Here is a 22,067-nt window from a genome sequence, read left to right as displayed (position 1 = left end):
TTTCGTTCTCTCTTTTGTACACATAAGATTGCGATCGCGGATGCAGTAGTAGCGGTGCCTGACCTGCTTCTCGGGGAACTCGGGGGAAAAATGAATCTGCGATCGAGAGAGAAAACAGATTAGAATTGGATTAAATTCCTCGAGTTCCTGAAAAAACTGGTTAGACCACACTCGAGCAACGCGTGCGTTTAATGTCAAATAGAAATAAGAAATATGTGTCGTATGGGGAGAGATATGCGAGTGTAATTGTCGATTCGCAGTCGATTAAATGTGAATTCAATCGGTGTCAATATGCCGTTTCGCTTGGCCAAGAATTTTTCGCGCGTAATCTGGTTTTGTGGAGCAAAGAAAATAGGTGCTGGTTTATTACGTGTATAATTAACGATATCACATGTGCGTAGATTCAGCTGAGTAAAAATGGGAGTTTCCGCGGTCGAACAACAGGTACAAAACATATTTATCGTTCTTTGACTTATTGTTGCATAAATAATTGCTTCCTAATAGACAATCGTCAACAGTATTCACGATGATAATATATAATAGACAAGTTTCTTGCAGACTGCAATATTACGTTATGCGTATATTTTTAGCGAGACGATTATGAATCTCGTATCTCTTCTCTCTTTCCTCCTCGCTCTGCCTCTCCTCTTTTCTCCTCGCGGACTGATTACATGCAACTGATAGCTTCGCATCGGCAACTAACTGCCAGCTAGATCGCGACGAATTATGAATCACACTGGCAGACCAAGTCATAAGCTATTTCGGAGTCCCGAGTCGCTCCGCGAGTAGTCGCAGGAATAAGAAACCGAATTCAATTTTGCACATAATTGCGCTATCGTTGTATCATTTTCAACAATAGGGATCAGCACCTTTGACACTGCCGTCTCTCACTCTTTGTAACATCGAATCTCATTATAGCCATTATACTCATGTGACACGTGGTTGTTGTCGCTCACTACGTTTATTCATCACATTTTCACTTTTCACACATTCGTCCCATCCTCCGCTCAATCCCGTTGTCCTTGGACAAATTTTCATTTTCCGTCAAAACGTCCCAACGTGACATCCCGATTTTAAGAATCTTGCAACAAGCGCCAAAAAACATGGGCTCTGTACTCGCCATCATCCCGCGAATACCGAGAACCTCCTCTAATCAACATTTCTCGAGAGACTGTGCTCTCTCTCTCTCTCTCTCTCTCTCTCTCTCTCTCTCTCTCTCTCTCTCTCTCTCTCTCTCTCTCTCTCTCTCTGTCTGTTCGCGAGGAATAAAATCCGCATTCTTTCGCCAGCATCATCCCGTCCTTTTCCTCCTTGCTGAATTTATTATCCCCGGACAAGCCCTCGACGACATTCGTAAAGTATAGCACAGATATCCATCTTTGGAATCTCGAGAATTCGGCAGAATGCGGAAAACGCGCGCGACCCTGCGCTTCGTTCGTTTCTTCCGAGCGACTCTCGAAGGACCGCTGCTCTCGGCGCTCCGCGCCGCCGCGACGAACGGAATCTGGTTTTTTTGTTCGTCGCCTAATGTCGCGGCTCGCGCATCAAGATCGACGAGCGAAGAGGCTCGTAGACAAAGTAGATGTATCTGGCGTAACAGTAGCCTCTCTCTCGTACGTCGTGCGTAAACGCTCGGGCGACTCACGCGCGTCACGCACACTTGCATATGCACACACACGCTCGCGCGCGCGCGCTATCTGCATAGCCGAGCAAGCAGGGGCGGCAAGGCGCTCGCTACACGCCGAGAGAGAGAGAGAGAGAGAGAGAGAGAAAAAGAGAGAGCCAGAATGCTAGATGGGACGACGAACGCGAGAAATGATCTCACGGCAAAGGATGTACGGGGATGCACGAAATAGCGAAATAACGAAGTAGGACTCGACTTGCCGTGCCGACCGCGCAAATCCACGCTCGACGAGAAGCGAATTGCGACGAGAGGCGCGTAACGACGAAGGGCCGCGCTTGCACAGAGAGATTACAGCTTATAACAAGTATCAATCAAACATTCCACGTGACAAAGACCAAATCCGCGCGGCCGACTCGGTTGCTTTTTGTTCTTATTGCTTATATGTGCTGCCGCGTAACTTGTTAATCAAGCGTCGACGAAACTCTCTCTCTCTCTCTCTCTTTCTCTCCGTTTCGCGGCGGACCATCGTACGTTACTTTTTTGTGACCGGATGATGGGTCCGGGATAAGTTGATGCCGCGTGCGGCCCTGCGGGGCATGATCCATACACACGCATGTTTGGACGAAATAAGAAACGGAAAGAGAAGGCGGAGAGAAGAAGAGATGGATGTGGAAGCGGCGGTGGTGGAAGTGAAGGAGGACGAAGAGGAGGAGAGAAACACAGGGCCGCCTGCATGCGTAAGCGTGCACGTACACGCTACGTGTGTATATACATGTGTGTCTGTGCGCGCGCGCGTTGTATATTATGCGTGTATGTGTGTGTGTGTTGAGTAGCGTCATGTATGCAACGCAACGCCAACGGCGTACCAATATCGTCCAGCCGGGTTCTCGGAATTTCCGATGTCGGTCCGAGAATTATCGCACATTAGATAGGCAGACGCTTGCTCATGATATCGCAGAAGCGTAACAAACAAACAAACAAACAAACAAACAAAGTGAATAAACATAGAAACGCGCGCACCCGTAGCGCGCCAGATTCCCTCCGTCGCTCTCCGTCCCGCCGCTCCTTTCGCAATTATTCTCAAATAAATCGCGCGTATTCGTCGTCGTAGGTTGCGTCGACTCTGCGGCGCGCGTTCGCTTTGACGTGAACGAACGGAATAAATCGTGCGCGTTGTATATTAATCTCACGCACGTGAGGGCCGCCGCCGCGAGCAATGGTTATTTTCGCATGGGTAGTCGTCTCCCCCCCCCCTCTCTCTCTCTCTCTCGAACCGAGCTCGAGACTCTCACGAGGGAAAAGCGGCTCTAATCGCTCGCGGTCGTCTTTCGATAAATCAACGGCAGAGAGAGATCTGCACTGCAACAATAATAATGACGATAAAATAACAAAGCAAAACGCGGACGCCCACGTGTCGCGCGACTAGCTACGGCGTTGGCGGTGAGATGCTGTTGAATGGGCCGCGGCCTATTGGCTGGTCTCGGGTCACGTGCACACCGCTAGACATTCATTCTCCCCTCGCAACTGGTCCGCGTATAATTTGCACACGCATGCCTCGGCTGCGCGCGACCGCCGCCGCCTCCACCACCACCGCCGTCGCCGCCGCCGCCGCCGATATGACAAGCCCATTCTCCACAGTCGTCGCGGAGGTGTACGAGCACCTGAACACACCGCGTAACACTGCAAGATGAATAGGGGAAGGAGGGAGGGGAGAGAGAGGGAGAGTCGCGGAAGCGCTTTTAACGACTCTCCGCCGCCCGCGAGATCGCGAGGCCCACCAGTGCCGCGCGCGGGTCGCTCGCAAATAGCACGATCGACCCTCTAACCCTTATCCGGACTCCCCCTGCACCCTCCTCTTTCCTGCCGCCCCGCTCGCGCACGACTGAAATCGACGAGCGCGTTATTCTCACGTAAAATAGAAAGACACTCGTTACGCGAGTGTATTGTTACGTGCACGAATGTTGCGCTCTCTCTCTCTCTCTCTCTCTCTCTCTCCTCTCCCTCCCTCCCTCTCTCTCTCTCTCTCTCTCTCTCATTCTCTGCGGCTGATTAATGATTAAATCGCACGACCGCATGAAAACCGTCCCGTCTTGCAACTTTGATGCGAACGAGATCGATGTCGGCTGTGAAATTAAACGCGCGCATGAGCGTGTTTTTCCCCGATGCAATTAATAACCGTGTGTGTAATTCGACGGGAATAACAAAGTGCGGTGATTAAGTAAGTTTCCTCGGGCGACCTCGATTTCGCCCGTCGTCGAGGTTTCCGCGGGTCGGGGAATGTTTGCGAGAGCTCGATCTGTTCGCTCCGCGTCGCAAGATACGTCGGTCAATTAACGAGGCGATCGAGAGAGAGAGAAAGGAAGAGAGAGATCGAGAGAGAGAGAGAGAGAGAGAGAGAGAGATCGAGAGATCACGACATATTCAATATCGATCTAACACCGATCGACCACGGAACGATGCGATACGTCGACGAGTGTCGAATTTCACGAGCGACGATCGCACGAGTCACGATCACCCCGCTCGGCGAAGATTACGCGAGCGAGCGAGCGAGCGGCCAATGGTAAATTATGTAACGCCGCACGCTTATATTCCGTACGTGCGTGCGTAGGACGATTACGAGCGTCCGTCCGTGACGTGCCGGTTCTCTTTTCCTCCCTTTTTTCGTTCTGTTTCATTGCTCGTTACACACCGCGAGCGAATGCGCGTATCGATCGCTATTTAAGTCGCGCGCGCGAGTAACCAGTTTCAGCGCGGGGCGGCTGAAGGATTCCGCCGCCGCCGCCGCCGCCGCCGCCGCCGCCGCTGTCGCCGTCGCCATCGCCATCGCCATCGAGGTCCGCGTATCGGCGAATTGTCAAGAAGCCGTCCTCGCGTAAGAACGAGCCGACGTGTGTATGCGTGCTTACGTTCGAGCGCTGCTCGATCGTTGGCGTTCCGCAACGGTCGAATGGATGAATGAAAAGCCGCGAATAGCGAGAGAGAGAGAGAGAGAGAGCCGTACGAGCGAGGACGCGTCGTCGCGAGCGGTCAGTAGCATCGTGTTTTTCTTTTTCTTTTTGTCGGGTATATAAGTACGATGACTGGTGGGTTGCTCAGCGGAGATGCAAATGCAAAAGAGTTGCTGGGCAACGTGCAGACGTGGCTCGCGAGAGAGAGGGTGGGAGGGGAGAGAGAGAGAGAGAGAGAGAGAGAGAGAGAGAGAGAGAGAGAGAGAGAGAGAGAGAGAGAGAGAGCAAAGCTGAACTCGTAAGACTCGTCCTTTAATTACGAGAACGGAAACGCGGATAACGAAGCGGACTCGGGAAATTACGCATTTAATTCGCCAAATGCTTCGCGGCGAGGATCCACTTTTTCCAGCCGGTCTTTGTGGAACAAGAGCGAAACTGAATTTATAATCCGCATAGCTCGCGCTTTATGAGCACGCGAGAGTCACAGAGAGAGTCATACGTCACATGACAAAAATCGTTTCCTCGGTTTACGATTTAGCTGAAAATTACAGACGCGATGCTCGGTGCGATTAAAACGCCACGTCTTACGTGGGAGTTCCCACCGGAGCGAGTCTATAATCTGCAAAAGTCGCTTTAAATGCAAAGAGAGCCGTATGATCAAAAAGTACGCTGAATTACTAAATTAGAAGCTCGCCTTCTCTCCGAGATTGCGGTGCGCTACGTTGTACAATGTCTAGATTGAACGTCTAGATTGAATGTCTAGATTGATTCGTAAACCGCGTACTCGCGCCGCGAGTGGTAGTCTTCGAGGCTGTCGGCACTCTTCTTCCTCCGAGACCTCTCGCCGAAGAGAACGCGTGTATGCGTTGCTGAAGGCAACAACACAACGCGCATTCCAGCTCTGGCAGTAAATCGCGCGGCGGCTCGAGCACTCCGATGACACAAACGCGGAAAAAACGAGCTCGAGAGAGAGAGAGAGAGAGAGAGAGAGAGATAACTACCGGTCGATCGGTGTTTACAGACAGCTGCCTTTTCGAGTGGTGTTTATGACGGACCTCACGCAGATTCCGTTAACTTATCTACCGTGGCGGAGGGAGACACGCGCGTTCGAGAGCAGTCGCGCGCGATTACGCTCGCACTTATCGCGATATCGCGGGAACGCGAGACGAGTAATGCCAAGGAGAAGAGATTCGCCACTGCCGAGGCGAGCGATTCATGGTCTTAGCTCTGGAAAAGCCCGCGTGAAAAAGAAAGAGTGTCAATTTTACGTACACGAGATAAGAGAAGGTGCGCCCTCGACATCGGAGGGACCGGAAGCGTAGCTTAGATACTGCTCCTAGATACGTTATCCTCGCTCGTTTAACCGCTGGACGTATCGCTCGAGAAGAGACGAGTCCCCGTAAAAAATAAAGAACCCAACGTTTGATAAAAAAATAAAAAAAATAAATAAATAAAAGATAAAATAAATAAGAGAAATAATAACAATAAAAAAGAAGGAAAAAAGGAGAAGCTAAAAGTGCACAAGCAGCGAAATCGTTCGCGTTACCTCTTAGTCTCAGGGATCATCTCGGAACCGCAGGATTGAGGCAACATTGAGACGGACGGAATCGAGAGTCGCCGTCCATCTTTTGTCCATGCACGTATCGTGCGTTTATCGTCGCGTCTCGTATATCCTGCGAGGAAAAAATACACGCGTGCCAAAAATACACGCGGGAAGATATCGCGCTGGCCGCGCGTGCGACGGCGGCGGTGGTTTCCTACGAGATTGCCCGCGCCAATCCTGTAATCGGTCGCGCATTGCTCCAGACTGCCCGGCAGCACGCAGCGCGTGTCACCCCCCATCCCCATCCCCATCCCCGCGCGCGCTATTATTAATAACCGATGCAGAATCAATCGAAAGTCGCCGTGGCCGACTGCTCTGCACGCACTTGCGTCAGCGGCGCGCATCGTCGGCCCGCAGCACACGCTCGGCTCGGCTCGGCTCCGCTTGTACACGCGTCGTTTAATCCCTAAGTACTGCCCACACGTCGATTGATTCTCCGTTCGTGTAACCACCTCGACGTAATCCGATCCTCTCTCGCCGCTTGTTTCTCCCTACGGGGGAAAAAGCGCTCTCTCTCTCTCTCTCTCTCTCTCTCGTTCTCTGTCCTCCCGATCCCTCCCGTGCGCCGCGATCTCGGCCGTGCTGGCGAACGGAAATTTTTGACACTTTATGCGCCGACGGGGATTTTTGTTCCTTGCATCCTCACGTGACTCGCGACTCTCAAGGACGCAAAAGTGCACGTTGTACTCGACACAAGTGCCACCTTTTTCAGGTATCTCGTAAGTCTGTATCTACGCAAGTCTATCGCAAGTTCACCATGAGCACCAAATTTACTCAAAATTCCACGTCCCGTTAAGATTAGTACCCTTTCTAATCATGAGTATAATAAATATAATAATTAAAATAATTTAATAAATTAAAATAAGAATATTCAATCGGGTAGAAGAATACAAAGTTCGTAATATTTCTGAGAAGATATATTCTTTTGTGTACACGTGTGACAATGGGTACTTGTGACGAGTATATTTTAAGACAATCATCAAGAAAATATTTCTTTTTGGAGATAAGCATGATTTCAGAGGAAAGTAAGCTCGAATAATTGCTTTTCTCGACAACGGAATAATTTTTCTCTGTAAAGTACAAGTAGCAGTGAGCGGTGAGCGCTAAAACGACGAGCCAATTGATTCATATTCATTCCCTCAATTTATCTACGGATATCGATATTAAGCGTAATAGCGGTTTCTTTTCGTTCGCGCGGAAAATAGCACCAATAGAGATACTCGCAGCGCACGTGCCGCACGCACACGCACGCGACACCACACACACACACACACACACACACACACACACACACACACACACACACACACGCACGCACGCGCGCGCGCGTCTCGTTAGAGGTGCTTTTTTCAAACGACCAGCGGATTGCGGCCTGCGCCGCGTAATGTCATTTGTTTAATGTCATTTAATGTCATTTGTTTAACCATCGGGGTATATACGGCGACACACCTCAATTGAATCGCGCGATCGAAGCGTGTCCTGTGACGTTCGAGGTGTATAGCACCCAAGGAAAAACTATTTTCGCCGCTCGCCTCGCAGCGGAGGTGCAACGCGCGCTTTAGTCGACGCGACTTAGCTCGGCAAGCGTCGCTCTAGGACTCGCTTGAAATACTCTCTCCGCGCTCAGGCCTCCGGCTCTATAAATGCTAACGATGATTATCCACGCCGCGAGCTGATAATTACATCGAGAGTCCGGATTTTTTAGATTCCACAAAGTGACGGGGAACGGCACGTGATCTCATCACTGTCACGAATATGCTGTTTTTGTTAGATTTTTTCTCGCACGGCTCGCGAAATTGATGATGGACGTATCATAATTCGATTTATAAGCACGAAATGAAGAAGCTCGCCGCCGCTGTATTTCTCTATGCCAACCTCGAAATGTTGCGATCCACACTTGGAATGAAAAGAAAAAAAAAAGCGACGAAATCAAAGAAAATATTATTGAGATTGATATCTTTTTTTCTGTCAAGCGCCATGCTCGAAAATGTCCGTCGAATGCGCGTGGCGAGGACCTGTCTCGCAATGACGACTCGTATACGACTATTTACCAATGCAGCTGTTCTATTCTGAAAATGTAACGATCTACGAAGCCAGACTCGAGTACGAGTTCAAAAATTCACGCGGTCGCACGGGGAATATCGCGTCTGCTGACGTAGACGCTCTTAGCCGCCGACACGTAATTGAGCGTAACTCATGTGCCACTAACATTCAATCGCGAAATGGTTTTTCGCGGGTAATAATGAGCGTGACTCACGACGGAACAGGTAGACATGTCTCAGCGTTATTATTATGACTAGTCGCTACGGAATTTCCACTTCTCCTTCAGCGCCGCGCGCCAGTGGTACATTGATAAGAATATTGTCATGTAAATTTAATTCATGATAGCATTCACGCCGAGAGCACCGCGATGTTCCATGGAAGCGAGGCGCGAAAAGTTTCGCCGCGAACTGTCGCGGTGGCGAACGGAGTTCTTTCGCGTTAAACCTGGTCGTAACGCGACAATTTTGACACGAACGACGTCACCGCGATTTCATCGCGGTCGCTTTCTTTCGCATAAAAATATTCAGATAGACGTACGCTAAGTTTTGGTGGCAATCTCACCAGTCTCGATTCGTTAAAGCTAACAACCTCTACGAATGATTCATCGCACTCATAAATATCACATAAGATGATGACATAGAACAAAATACGGAAAAAAAAGAAACATGAAAAAAAATTATGAAAATTTGCTGAAAACAGCATGTCGTGTGTGATGCAACATGAAAATCCTAACCTAAATCTTTAATAAGTTTGTCGGCGCATCAATGCGACAAAATATGACGATTGAGGACACTCTTGTCCCAAAGACGTCAAGTCCCAAGGAGACTGCAAGAAATTTTCGTCATCGAGAGTGCCTCGCGTGCGTCACACGACAATCACGAGAAAGCGCATAATACGGGGAGGGGGGGGGGGAGGAATAAGGCTCGTTCGCGTTTCCAAGCTGCACCTGACCGATTAGTCCGATCGCAAACGTAATTACCGGCGAACGAAGGAGAGGTAAAAAGGTAACGAGTCGCGGCAGAGTCGGACTGTCGTTTCGGACGACACGACATAACCTGTCGTGACATAACATTCTCTCGAGCGCGCTTCTCAATGAAGTCAAATCTCGCCGCGGCGAAGATAACGTTCCTTCTACATCCGGACGAAGGTCTTGTTCCCCGAGATAGCTCCGTTGTTGACGAGCATCTCGCGCGCGCGCACCGCCGAACGCGGACGGCATAAGTACGGTTACGTGCGCGCCCCCCGTTACGTTATCCGGACGCTCGCGTACGCGGACATACGCCTCTGAAAATATTTCATTCAGCGTTCTCTCTCTCGCGGTGGCCGCTCGCGCGTGCGGCATGTGCCAAGCATTGACCGTGGACGACGTCTAGCGCGCGTCTATAAGCCTATTCCGACGTCGTCTATTAAAAGAGTGCTCGCCGCTTGCAGTCTTGCGATCACACATATACCTGCTGCCTGTCGTGCGGCCGCGGCGCGCGCGCGCGCGTGCGCACACACATCACGCACGAGCGCGTGCGTACATGCGTGTATGGTGTATGTATGAGGAGCGGACGACAGCGGTTGCGTGCTCGCGAGCGTCTCGACGCGCTTCCTCGTGGCCTTTGTGGAAGCGTCGCCGCCCGCTCGGTTAGCAACAGATTTCACCAGGATCGGACGAGCCGTCGAATAAAAAGGACCCAGACGCCCCCCGCCGTAACCGGAGAGACAGAAAGAGATGGAAAGATAGATAGAGACGCAAGGGGGAGAAGCGAGGAGGCCGGGGGAGGGTGAAGAGGGAGGGAGAGCTTAGCAGCTTTATTCCGGGCGAAGGTGTGGGCACGCGAATCGATCCGCGAATACGAAACGGAGGAGGCGAGCTGACGAGCGAGCGAGTGAACGAGCGCTACTACTTGACAATTCTCGTTTAATTCTCTCTCGCCGCTGCAACGACGACGCTCCGCGATGGCCGATCGCCGGGAATATGAAGGAAAAGCGAAGGTGTCGCGAGGGGAATTATGTATACGCGTCGATGTAACGCGTCACGTTTGTATGCGCGACACGCTACGTAACGAGAAGACGCGTAAGGAGCCTCAAAGACGACGATGCGCAGCGCGAGGAAGTAAGTAAAGTGTCGGGGGCAAGAAACAAAATGTCGGGAAAACGTCCATTTCGTATTCCAAAGAATGACGCGACCGCGTCGCGTCGCGTCGCGCGGAAATCGAACGAATTCTCGTCGCGAGAGTGACTGCGATATGCCGCGTCACGAATTAATTCGCCGCTTTGCTCTCGGAGATTTCGCCGCTTTATTGTGTCGGGTGTCAAGCGGCGCAGAAAACGAGCTCGATTATCTGCCAGACGCGGAATGACGTTGATTGTCTCCGAGCCCTCGGAGAGGTGCTATAGGTTCTGCAACGTTCTCTCGTTTCCGCGAAACGTCTCGAGCGCGAGAGCGTCTCGAGACAATATCGGAGGGAATGACGAGCGGTGTTTCGCGCGCAGCTTCGATCCGATTCGATTTGACGACGATACCGAGGCCGAATGCACCACCTGCCTCCGTTTCCACCTCTCGCCCTCCCCCCCCTCCTCCCTCCGCCCTTCGACGCATTAACGCCGCCGCGCGCGGTGATTGCAAGCACCCCAGTTCGCCGCTCGTGCGTGCCGCACCGGTGACCTGTGCGGCGAAAGTTCTTTTGTTCGCCGGTGAATCGAGATCCCATGCGCGATTCGCGATTTGCGAAACTCCCCCCCCGCTCCCCTCATGTAAGGGCGACTCGCCGGCCGCGCGCCGTTCGCCTCGAGGAGACGAGGATCGTTGTTACCCCCGAGCGTGATCGATTTTACCATCTCCGTCGTTTGTTAAATAATTCAGACGCGAAACGGGGTGCAAAACTGCACGCGCACCGTTCTCGGCAGAGATATTTCCCGGAGAAATATTTTATTAACAATATACGCTCGCCCGTCGTCTCGTTGTTCCTTTCTCGGGGAAACTGTCGCTGGGACGCGGGATGGGAGGGAGGCGTAACTTTGTTTTCTAGCAATTATATTAATGATAATGAACGTTCTCGCTTGGTCGGCGACCAACATCGATCGCGGATCTTTACGTTTACGCGCGCATGCGCGCGCATGTGACATTTTAGCGTAGAGGACCGATGACGTTTCGCGTAAAACGCGTAAAGAGTTGCGAAAGTCGCGGCTGACGCACTCCGTGCGCGTATTCTCTCTCTCTCTGTCTCTCTCTCCCTCTCCCTCTGATTCATCCGCAATGCCGGGGCCGGCTCTCATAAACGCGTTCGATCCCGTGGAGCTCACGTGCCGTAAATTATTCGGTGAGAATAGCAGAGGAGCTGTGTCGTGACGCATGCGCCGGCACGCTCGGTGCAGAAATTAAACCTGCGGCGAGGATCGCCCGCGATCCAAATAACTTGTCACACAGAGAAACAGGTTTCCACGGGGTCACGCGCGCGCGCGCGCGGTGCACTTTGTATAAACGTCCGCGAATAAGCAGCGGGGACTCGATGGTATCAATCTCTCTCCGTGGTGCGAATTTCGCTACGAATTTCATCGATAAGATAATCGGTCCGATACTTCGCGCCATATTTAATATGTGTAAATTGCATCATGGCGAAAGAATGAAAATACAATTAAACCACGGTAAAACGGTTTCCTCGACGACACCCGGTTAAAAATAGGAGTCAGCGCTTCAATATTGCACAGCTCCCTCAGAGTGTCGGGGAGTGTAATTCCTCATCGGATACCGACAATTCACCGCGAGTTTCGTACGTCAGGGGGAACGACGGTCGGACGATCGGTCGAATCGTCCGAGTCGATAAATTGTATTAGCGCGAAAGAATTCCGAGATATATGTAGATTAAACTAGCCGAGTCCGTATGTGTGAATTATTTTCGCGGCGACGCGGCGAGCGACGAGAGAGAATCGTTTATTCAACGTCCAAAATAATCACTGATCGACTATGGTCGTCTCGGCGATCAATCTCTCTCTCTCTCTCTCCCTCTCTCTCTCTCTCTCTCCCCCTCTCTCCCTCCTCACGCGGTGCGTATCCCAACGAAATATATAATTACGCGCGCTAAGGACACGCGCGATGTTTCGAAATCACCGCGTAGCCGGACTTCTGTCCGCTTACCATAAAAAGACACTTCAAACATCCTTCGGCCCGGGGCGAAGTCGGGAGCGCGCGCGCGCGTTCTCCGCCGAGCGAAAGTCTCAAAGAGCGTAACCTAATCTACGGCGTTTACGCGCAATTAGCGCGGGGACGTAATATTAGCAGCGCCGCGCGACGCACGTGCGTGCGCGCGCGCGCGCGCGCACACACGCACGCAACGATACGAGACGATCCGTGAAATGCAACCGCAGACGGATAACGATCCGCGAGTATTTACGTCGCCGCTTGATTAAAACGATTCCGCAGACGGTCGTCCACCTCCGGCCGACGTCTATTTTCACACAAACATCGCTCTCGCTCGTTGCAACGGCAACATTTCGAATTTCATTCGTACGCCTCGCGTGCGTGTACGCATTCGCGGACGAACACATTTTGCCTTGGCCGGGGGGGGGGCGTAACGCGCGCGCAGCCTAATTGCATTTTCACCTACGCCTTCGACCGACCAACGATCGCGCGTTCGTTTCAAACGCGTTTTCCTACCTCCCCCTCTCCCAGCCTGGGCGTACGAGATATGACGAAACGCACGGCCGATGCGCGCTTCAATGAGAAATACGAAGGAAACGCGTAAATTGCGTCAGCTATTGGGACCGTCTCGACTGACTTGCTCGATTCTTATCGAGCGGTCCTCACACGACGTCTTGAATCGTACAATTCATGGAGTCGAGAGAAGCCCAACAACGTCCGAACTGAACACTGCTGCTTAACCAAACTCTACTTCTAATTATATTCATCGAACAATGGCGTCGGGGAATTTGTCTTATTAGACGTCTGGAGCGTCGGGATTGAGCGAGTGAGAAAGAGAAAGAAAGTAATTCATTTACCGTCGGAGCAAAAGATTCCTCTCTCAGCCACTGTGAGAGAGGAGACTCGTCGTCGTCGTCGTCTCAAACGAGTGGGTGAAATCTTCCGTTAAAACACTCGCGTGACTCCCGCCTGTGTAGTTTGCAATTACGAGCGCGCCAGAGTAATTAATAATTTCCTCACGACGCCTGTTGACAAATCGGATGAATCGGTCGTTAACATCTATAGTGTTCCCGGGCACGGTGTAAAATTGTGAGGAGGTAGCGGAGAGGGGAGGGGAAGGGGGACGTGTTCGGCGAGTAAGTGGCGAAAAGGTCGAGTAGTAAATAATAATAAACGGCGGGCGCGAGAAGCCCGCGCGCGGCAATAACAATTCCGCTCGCTATTGTATCGATCAGCAGCGAGTCGACCGCGGACGGCAAAGACGGGGACGATCAAATATTAACATCAACTTCGCTCTTGCGTAACGCAATAAAATCGCACTCGACACTTTTGCGGCTGTGCGTGTGTGCGATGTCGTCGCCAACGACCACACGGCCGAAATCACCTCTCTCTGTCTCTCTCTCCCTCGACCGCGCGATAATAATCCCGGAGCGCGACGAGCTGAGCCGCCAACTTTTTCCCACACACACACACACACACACAGAGAGAGTTGTGCATTACGTGAAAGAGAGCGGGATCACGCGCGATTCTCGATATCGCGTACGAGCGAATCGGCCGGCTTTTAGCGCACTTTGCGCGCAACGCGCGTGAAGACTCTTCTTCTTCTTTTCCCTTTCCCTCTCGACCTTATCCGCGATTCAGCAATGCGCGCGGCACGCGCGTCCACCGTCTCCCTTTCAGGTTGTCGATTCGCGCTACGGCCGACCTATCTACCGCTCGAACGAACGAACGAAGAAAGAGTCGCGCACCGATAAGATGCATTTTACGACGACTCACAAGTCGAGCGAGCGAGCGGCGTGACTCGGCGGCCCGAGGGGATCATCGTCTCCTCGCCTCCTAAACAAAGAACTCGCGTTTCTGCCGCTGACACGCCGCCGCCGCCGCCGCAGCAGCGACCCTGACTCCGTTCTTTAGCACCGACGCATAACGCGAGAATCTCGCTCGATCTAGGAAGACAAACGTGCGTCTCGCAACCGAGGCGTGTACGATTCCCCCCCGCGCGTACGATTTATTTCGAGCGGCAGCCTCGCGATTGTTGTCCAACTGTTAGGCACTTTCGAGTTCTCTCTCTCTCTCTCTCTCTCTCATCTTTGAAGACGATAAACATCCTCAAGGTACGAACGTGCATAGTCCAAGTCTGATTTCTATCTCCATGTTTGACGAGATCAATATGTCGTAAAAAAATCCAGGCCAAGCCGCGCCGCGCTTGTTTCTAATTTAGCAGTTATCGATTTCATTTACAAGTACGAGGAGAAGACGCCTCTCTCTCTCTCTCTCCCCTACGGGGATAAAAGCGATAAGAGCACAAGGCAAAAGGATAAAGGCAGAAAGAGGGGAAACCAAGGCGCGAGATGTCTCGCGCGCGCGCGCGCTCACGTCTCTTCCGCTCCGCTCGCACGGGAGACACTCGGATGAAGCGTGATAATTATTATCACGCTGCGCTAATAAGAACGATTCAAGTGCACACACTGCCCCGTCAGCGCCGTGCCGAGTCGCGAACCTGTTAAGCTGATTAATGTTAATACGAGACAGAGAGAGAGAGAGAGAGAAAGAAAAAGAGACGCGGCGGGGAGTACGAACGAGCGCGGAACGAAAGAACGTGCGTGTACGAACCGGACCGAATACTTTTGCTCTCTTTCTCTCTCTCTCTCTCTCTCTCTCTCTCTCTCTCTCTCTCTCTCTGTCCATCTGTCAGTTACAGCCAATCGGTCCGTCTCCTTTTCTCGCATCGAGCAACCCAGCCGACCTGCGGGATAACACGCGAAGAAAGCGGCCGGGTCCTGAAATACACGTCCGCGCGCGCTCCCGCCACGTATTTACAGCGATAATGCGCCTCCGGGGGGCCCCTTATCGGCGCATGTTAAAGAGCACGAGCCAGCGTAACTGGCCGAAGCGCGCGACGTATCGATTCGCGCGCGACGTGCCGCGCGCGCGATTATTCCCGGGGGATGATCCGATTCGGGAGCAAATCTGCCGAATCGAGTCGCGTGTATCTCGTCGCCGCTACGTCACTCGTCACAGCGACACTCGTCGCCGCCCGGAATCGGCTGGATCGAGGAACGCGATGCGGGGCGGGGGGGGGGGAAGGGGCCAGAAGGGCAATCGCGATGATCCCGGGTGTGCGAGGTGCGTGTTGACCTTAGAGTCGCGCAATTTGAAGATCGGCGAGTGTGTCGATAGATCCTAACCTCAACTCTGACAGGTGACGCGCTCGAGGAACATCGTACGGCTGTCGAGAGCGCGTCTCGTAGAACGGAAAGCGAAATTGACTCGAGATTCACCGCATCGCTCATCTGTGTGATCTCCTCTCATCGTGCTGTTCCTTCTTTCTAAACGTCAGCGACGATCTTCGCGCGCGACTTTGCGCGGGGAACACAATGACGTTACACCGAGTACGTCCGCGAGAGGTGCTGTTCCGTCTCAGGTTAACTCACTCTGCGCGACGTGCTCTCCCGGGTTATCCTTGACACGGCATAGAATGAATCGTTATGTAGACTCCGCTCGTCAATGACGGAGGAGGTATGCGAAAATATCGAAGTGAGAATGGTGGGTAGGGTCCATTAAGATAGACGCGAAGAATTCCAACGGGATTAATATGCTATTAAAGAACGTCCCGATGCGCGTACGAGACGTCAAAGCGCGGCCGCACCCTAAAATCGTACAAATTTTACAGACGCGTGTGAGACGGCCGTGGAAACTCGCTTTAAGCCAACCAACATCGGTATACGATAGTAGGGATCGTCATTCGCGATTGTGATGTTCCGTGCGTGTCGAGACACGTTCGCCTGGAGGATACACGAGAGAGACAGAGAGAGAGAGAGAGAGAGAGAGAGAGAGAGAGAGAGAGAGAGAGAGAAAGAGAGAGAGGACTCTATTCGATAAGTTCCTCGGCTCTTACGAATTTAACACTGGCGGAGTGTTTATCATTCTGCGAGTGTTTATTTTTTCCCATCAGTCACAGTCCTCTAAGACATTTGTTTGTCATTATTAACTTTGAGCGTACCGTTATATGTAACATCGCCAGAAGCCATAGTGACCTATTTTTCAAAACGTGCCAGTCGAACAAATAAGAGACGCGTATTCAGCGAGAGAGAGAGAGAAAGAGAGAGAGAGAGAGAGAGAGAGAGAGAGAGAGAGAGAGAGACACGCGAGAGTCACCCCTCGAAGATTCTTAATTATTTGTCTACTTCCTCGTATGTTCACACGTATCGATTCTACCACTGGAATCAGACCGAACCGGAGTGAGAGACAAAGAATTGTTCGAACGTCAGCCAGATTAACGACTGATATACATGAAACAAAAAAAGAAAAGAATGATATAGCTGACAGAAGATTGAGAAATCATGCTTATCGTCAGTGTCACAATGACGGAGAGAGCACGGATCGACTTCCTCGTCGCGGGCATAACAAACACTTCCGTCGCTACTCTGACCCTGGACTAGTCGAGTTCTGTCATAAAGGGGTGAGGGGAAGAGAAACATGAGCGCTCCCGATCCGGGAGAATTCGCGCATTAGGAATATATATGTTTTTTACCTGCGGACTTTGCGGTGACGGGATCGCCGGTCCGAACAAAGGCGAGAAGGCGGCCGGCGCGTCGACTCGTCGTCGTCGTCGTCGTCGTCGTCGTTGTCGCCGTCGTCGTCGTCGTCGTCACCACCGTCGTAGCCGTCGTCGCCGTAGCCGCTAGAGAAGAAAGAGGAAGCGGAGGTGAAGGAGAGAAAGGAAGAGACTACCCAGGAGAAAGAGGAGACAGAGAAGAAGGAGGAGGAGAAGGAGGTGGAGTTGACGGCGGACGCGGTGGAGCAGGAGGAGGTGTAGCAGCAGACGATAGGAGCCGATACAACACTCGTCGTTCCGGGCACCGTGACGGCGCTGCTGTCGTCGCGTAGCACTCTCCTCGCTTGGAAACCACTATCGTAGCACCACCGCACCTTCCTCCATGTTGCCTGCACGCGAATTCGACGAAGGGCGCCACTGAGCATTGACGCGCACACACCAGGAAGAGAGCCACGATTGCCCCGTCGCGGAGAAGAAGCACGCGAGCGAGCGACGAGCGAATGAGCGGCCGAGCGCGCACGGACACGTCGTAGCGCGGCCGCGAGAGGGGCGGGTGTCGCGGGGCACAGCGGACGGAGGATCGAGCGAAGGGGAAAAGAGGATACGGGGAAGGGGGAGGAGAGAGAGAAAGAGGTAGACAGGAGCGGTAATTCGTGGCAGGGACAAAACGTAAAGGAAGCACGGCACTCGCGAACGCGCGTTAACACGACACGCGTGATTCCTCCCCGCGATACGCACGAAACTGGCGAGGCGCGTTCGTCAGCGCGGAATCACGACGGACACGACGCTACGCGAGCAGCCCGCGCTCTCACAAGACTACCGTGAGTCGAAGAGAGGAGTCCGTGACGTGCCGACGCTCGCGGCTAGACGCCATTTACAGAAACCCACGGCACCGGCGCGAGCTCCCCCTCTTGGTCCCCACTACTCACTGACGAACGCGTTTGCGTCCTCCACCACCGCGTCCGGTGGAACCTTGTCGTATCGTACATAACACACGCTATCTATCTCGCTCTCTCTCTCTCTCTCTCTCTCTCCCTCTCTCTCTCTTTCTCCTCCCCCTCTCACTCTAAACTTCTATCCCTCTTACTCGCGCCTCGTACAGTCTCTCGGCTGTCGCGGCGTCTCCGTCGTTCGCGCTCTTTCTGCCGTTCCTCGTTCGTTGTCCTCGTCGTGTGCCGCGTTCGCGCTGGGTTTTCCGTCTCTCTCGCCTGCGCGTTTCTTTTACATGACGAAACGAAGTCCCAGTGTCTCTCTCTTTCTCTCGTTCCCGCGCGTGCGCGGGTTCTTTTCACCGCTCGCGTTGCCTATCGTTCACTCACGTCTCTCTTTCTCTCTCTTTTTCTCGCGCGCATTTGCACGATATGCGTTTCTGCTGTACCTTGAAGCGCACAACCGCGCGTTTTCCTTCTCTGTCTCTGTCTCTCTCTTTCTCTCTCTCTCTCTCTCTCTCTCTCTCTCTCGTTACTCGCTATTTCTCTCTCCCCGTCACTACTCTTCCACTTTACCGCGCCGCGCAGCGTTCTTTCCTCCTTGCACCGACGGTTCCGTCCGACCTATCCCAATTACAACGAACGTCCTTGAGGTGACTAACACCTCGTCGCTCGCAGCCCGCGGAACAGTGGCGTATGTAGGTTACGCCGCTCGTAACCGTGGGTACTGCTTCGTTGTGTATGAATATGTTTTCGTTACAAATGTACGTAAACTTACAAGGAGGGGAGAGAGCGAGAGGGAGAAAGAGGGGAAAGAGTAAAGGAGAGAGACAGGTGGACGTGATAGTTTCCACCGCCCTATACATAGCTTATAACGTACTCCTCGTCCTTTCTACGTGGAATCTACGTTGAAAACATTTGGTGTTTTCAACTATCATATTGAAAATGTTTCCGCGCTACAGTTGCCATTCGCGAACATCTCGGTTGCTCCCGTCGGCAAACAACGGGATCCGACAAAGAACGAGCGATCAGCTTTCTATTCGCGAGCAATATCAATCTCGTATGAAAAAAAAGAAGTGGGAATAACGTTACTTTCTTTTTACCTGACGATTGACGCGACTTCGTAATCATGCTCTCTCTCCCCCCCCTGCCGCTCCTTCGATACTCGAACGCCGTGCTATACCGAATTCTCTCTCGGGAACTTGCGTCAACAGTCACGTTCCTGGACGCATGCACGCATTATGGGGGAGAGGAAGCAGAGTGAACAGGCAGAGGTGGAGAACGGGGGAGGGGGTGAGCGGCTGCGGGGGGATGGGCAGGGAAACACGCGGCTCTCGTTGCCGAGGAGAACACGCGACGGCGAAGGAGTGAAGTCGCGTCGAACGGAGCGCGCTCGCTGGAGGGAGGACGAGAGAGGACGAGGGAGGTCGAAGGAACAGTATGGCTTTCTTGAATTCGTCGGAGTGAACGTGCAGGAGCAGAGTTGGTCGGAGGAAAAAGGGGCAAGGTAGCAGCTCGTTCCCCCGAGCGCGCTCGTAGTATATGTGTGTGTGTGTGTGTGTGTGTATGATGTGTATATGTGTATATGTGTACGCGCTCTCACTTGCTCGCTCGCTCGCTCACTCACGCGCTTGCGCGTGTGCGTGAGAACGAACCGCCGCGCCGCGAGACACAGAGAGAGAAGGAGGAGAAGGAGAAGGAAAGAAAGAAAGAGACAGAGACAGAAGGGTTATTCACTGTTCCGCGGAAACGAACTCACACGCGCTTTCAAACGAGATCCGCCTTGCGGGTGTAGTGCGAACAGAACAATCGTAACTTTTACGCGTTCCGTGACGTAAGAGGAACGGGCGATCGCGCGCCATTCGAATGAGAAGGGAGGCAAAAACGATGACGCGGACACCCTCCGCGCGCGCGCGCGTCCGCCTTTACGTTCATGTTTACGTTCGCGAGCGTGCTTGTTGGCGCACTAATCGCGCCGCGTAGTTTGGCCAGTTCCGGCTGTTTCTTTGCCAGAATGAGAGGGAGAAGAAAGAGAGAGAGAGAGAGAGAGAGAAAGAGACAAGCAGATAGTTGGCGGCGAAGAGAGAACGAAAGGAATGCGGGAAGCTACGGACGCAGTGAAAATCCGCGAACACACGAATCCGTGGATTTATAAATGGACCGGCTCGTAGGCGAGCGCGAATCTATGCGCGCACAAGCAGAGATCACGATTACGTGACTTTGGAAATTTCACTCTCGCGCAAACTATGGCCATAGTTCGCGCGAGAGAGTCAGCCGCCATAATGGCCATATGCAAAGCGCGGAGATATAACCTCTCTTATTATTAATGTGTCCGAATGATATAAAAAGTATATACCCCGTATCGATCCCGTAAGATGGAGACGACCGCTGACTCGGAGATGAGCGGAGAGAGAGAGAGAGAGAGAGAGAGAGAGAGAGAGAGAGAGAGAGAGAGAGAGAGAAAGAGAGAGAGAGAGAGAGAGAGCGGGAAATATGCTTGGCGATCTTTCAAAGTCCGCTTTCGCTCACCGCGACGGTGATTTATGCGGGCAGCTTCTCTCTCGATCAGACGTATAATAATCCTTTCCGTGTACGCTCCGCCGGGCTACCCGTGCTCGCCCTATAATCGCTGCCCACTCGCGAACCAATTAAATTCGCGCGGCCGCCGATTGGATTACGCGAGTACGCGCGCGACTGCGCACACTTCCTGCGCACGTCCGCGAGGCTCGCGCGGGACGAGAATGCGACGCGGCGTACGTGAGGAGGAACATTTGTTTAAACGGTCCCCGGCTGGACGAATCGCGCACGATGCGTTACACCGGTGCGCGTCGGCGTAACGTCAACGTCTCAGCGGAGTAGGTAATTGACGAGTAAACAAATATACGAATGCGCCGTGCGGGCGGCGCGTTGCGCGCCAACGACGACGCGTCGGCGACGCGTGTGACTCAGCCAGCTGTACGCACGCATCGTACGAGCGCTCTCGTGTGTGCGTACGCGCGAGAGCGCGTATGTTAGCACATGCCTTATGTACGCGAAAAACGCTCTACTCGCGGAAAAAGCGTGACGCATCGCGCTTCGATCGAAACGCGCGGCCTTCTGCGAACGCGCGCTAATTCGCTCGCTCGCTCGCTCGTTCGCTCGTGGGAACGGACAAAGGGAGATAAGATTGGCCGCTTTTGTGTCTCGCGAGACTAATTGCGCGCGCCAGCGATATTTAAAATTAACGAGATACGCGCGAGATCCTCGAGCCGCGCGATTTCGAAGCGCAGCGCGCCGCTGCCGCAATCGCGGAGAATAATCGAGAGAATCGCGATGCATCTCGCACGCACCTACGCACACATGTGCACACACACACACACACACACACACGCATGTGGGAGGTGTTCCTTGAAAGCAGCAGGACGTGCGTTTTCGCACGTCCTCGTAGCCGAGCGAGACGCGCGATAGCGTTGCGTTTTTATCGGTACGTCGTACCATCCAGTTTTCTGATACATTACTGGAGATAGTTCAGTCGTGAGATATTTAAGCTCTGCAACGCACGGCCGCGATACAAGTTACACCTGAAGATAGTCGCTTTTCTTCGTAGAGAGACCCTCGTTGAAAGTACTGTCCGCTCTCGCGTACTGCGAAGTTAGCGTTCGACTCTCGTTAATTTTGCGTTTGTGCTCTATTTCGATGGAATATATACGGAAAAGAATAGCGCGAAATCTCTTGAAATTCACCTCCGAGAACTAAATGACTCGAGAACCGGTGGTTTCGCACGACGCAACTTCTCGTCTCGATTTAATTTATGCGAACTCGCCACCGAACGCGGTTTTTTAAGAAGGAATTAAGAAAACATAGATGCTCGATAGCGATGCTCGACAGCACGACGCCGCTTGTTTTTCCGGCGCAAAAGAGGAGCGCACGTTTCGCCCGTGGCGAAATATTATACGAAACATACACATACACATCTCTCTCATGTTTCCACTTGTGTTTTTATTTTGTTAATTTCTCGTATAATATACTAACAAAACATTTAATTACAAAACATGGGCATATCTGTGTGTGTATGTATGTGTGAATGTACGTATACGTGTGTGTTTTGCGTGAGTGTGTGTACGTGTGTGTGTGTGTGTGTGTGTGTGTCTCTGTGATGAAAGCGGCTATGTGTTCTCTATGCGGTACGCGTACCTCTTCTGGTTAATGTAGATAATACGATTAAACTTCATAAGTTCTCTACGATAAGTAGATGGA

At 52.4% G+C, this 22,067-nt stretch overlaps 1 protein-coding gene across 1 annotated transcript in view; it reads right to left on the bottom strand.

The window, feature by feature from the left end:
• The window catches only part of cic (Putative transcription factor capicua), a 49,359-nt gene extending 31,449 nt beyond the window's left edge, over positions 1 to 17,910 (bottom strand). Inside the window, exon 1 of the mRNA XM_011155298.3 lies at positions 16,879 to 17,910. The gene's annotated coding sequence lies outside the window, so the exon portion shown is untranslated. The remainder of the gene's footprint in view (positions 1 to 16,878) is intronic.
• Between the last annotated feature and the right edge of the window lie 4,157 nt (positions 17,911 to 22,067).

Source organism: Harpegnathos saltator, unplaced genomic scaffold (genome assembly GCF_003227715.2).
Source record: "Harpegnathos saltator strain DR-91 unplaced genomic scaffold, Hsal_v8.6 scaffold460, whole genome shotgun sequence".
NCBI classification, from domain to species: domain Eukaryota; kingdom Metazoa; phylum Arthropoda; class Insecta; order Hymenoptera; family Formicidae; genus Harpegnathos; species Harpegnathos saltator.
The sequence above is the reverse complement of the archived record's forward strand: the minus strand, read 5'-3'. Positions and strand labels throughout refer to the sequence as shown.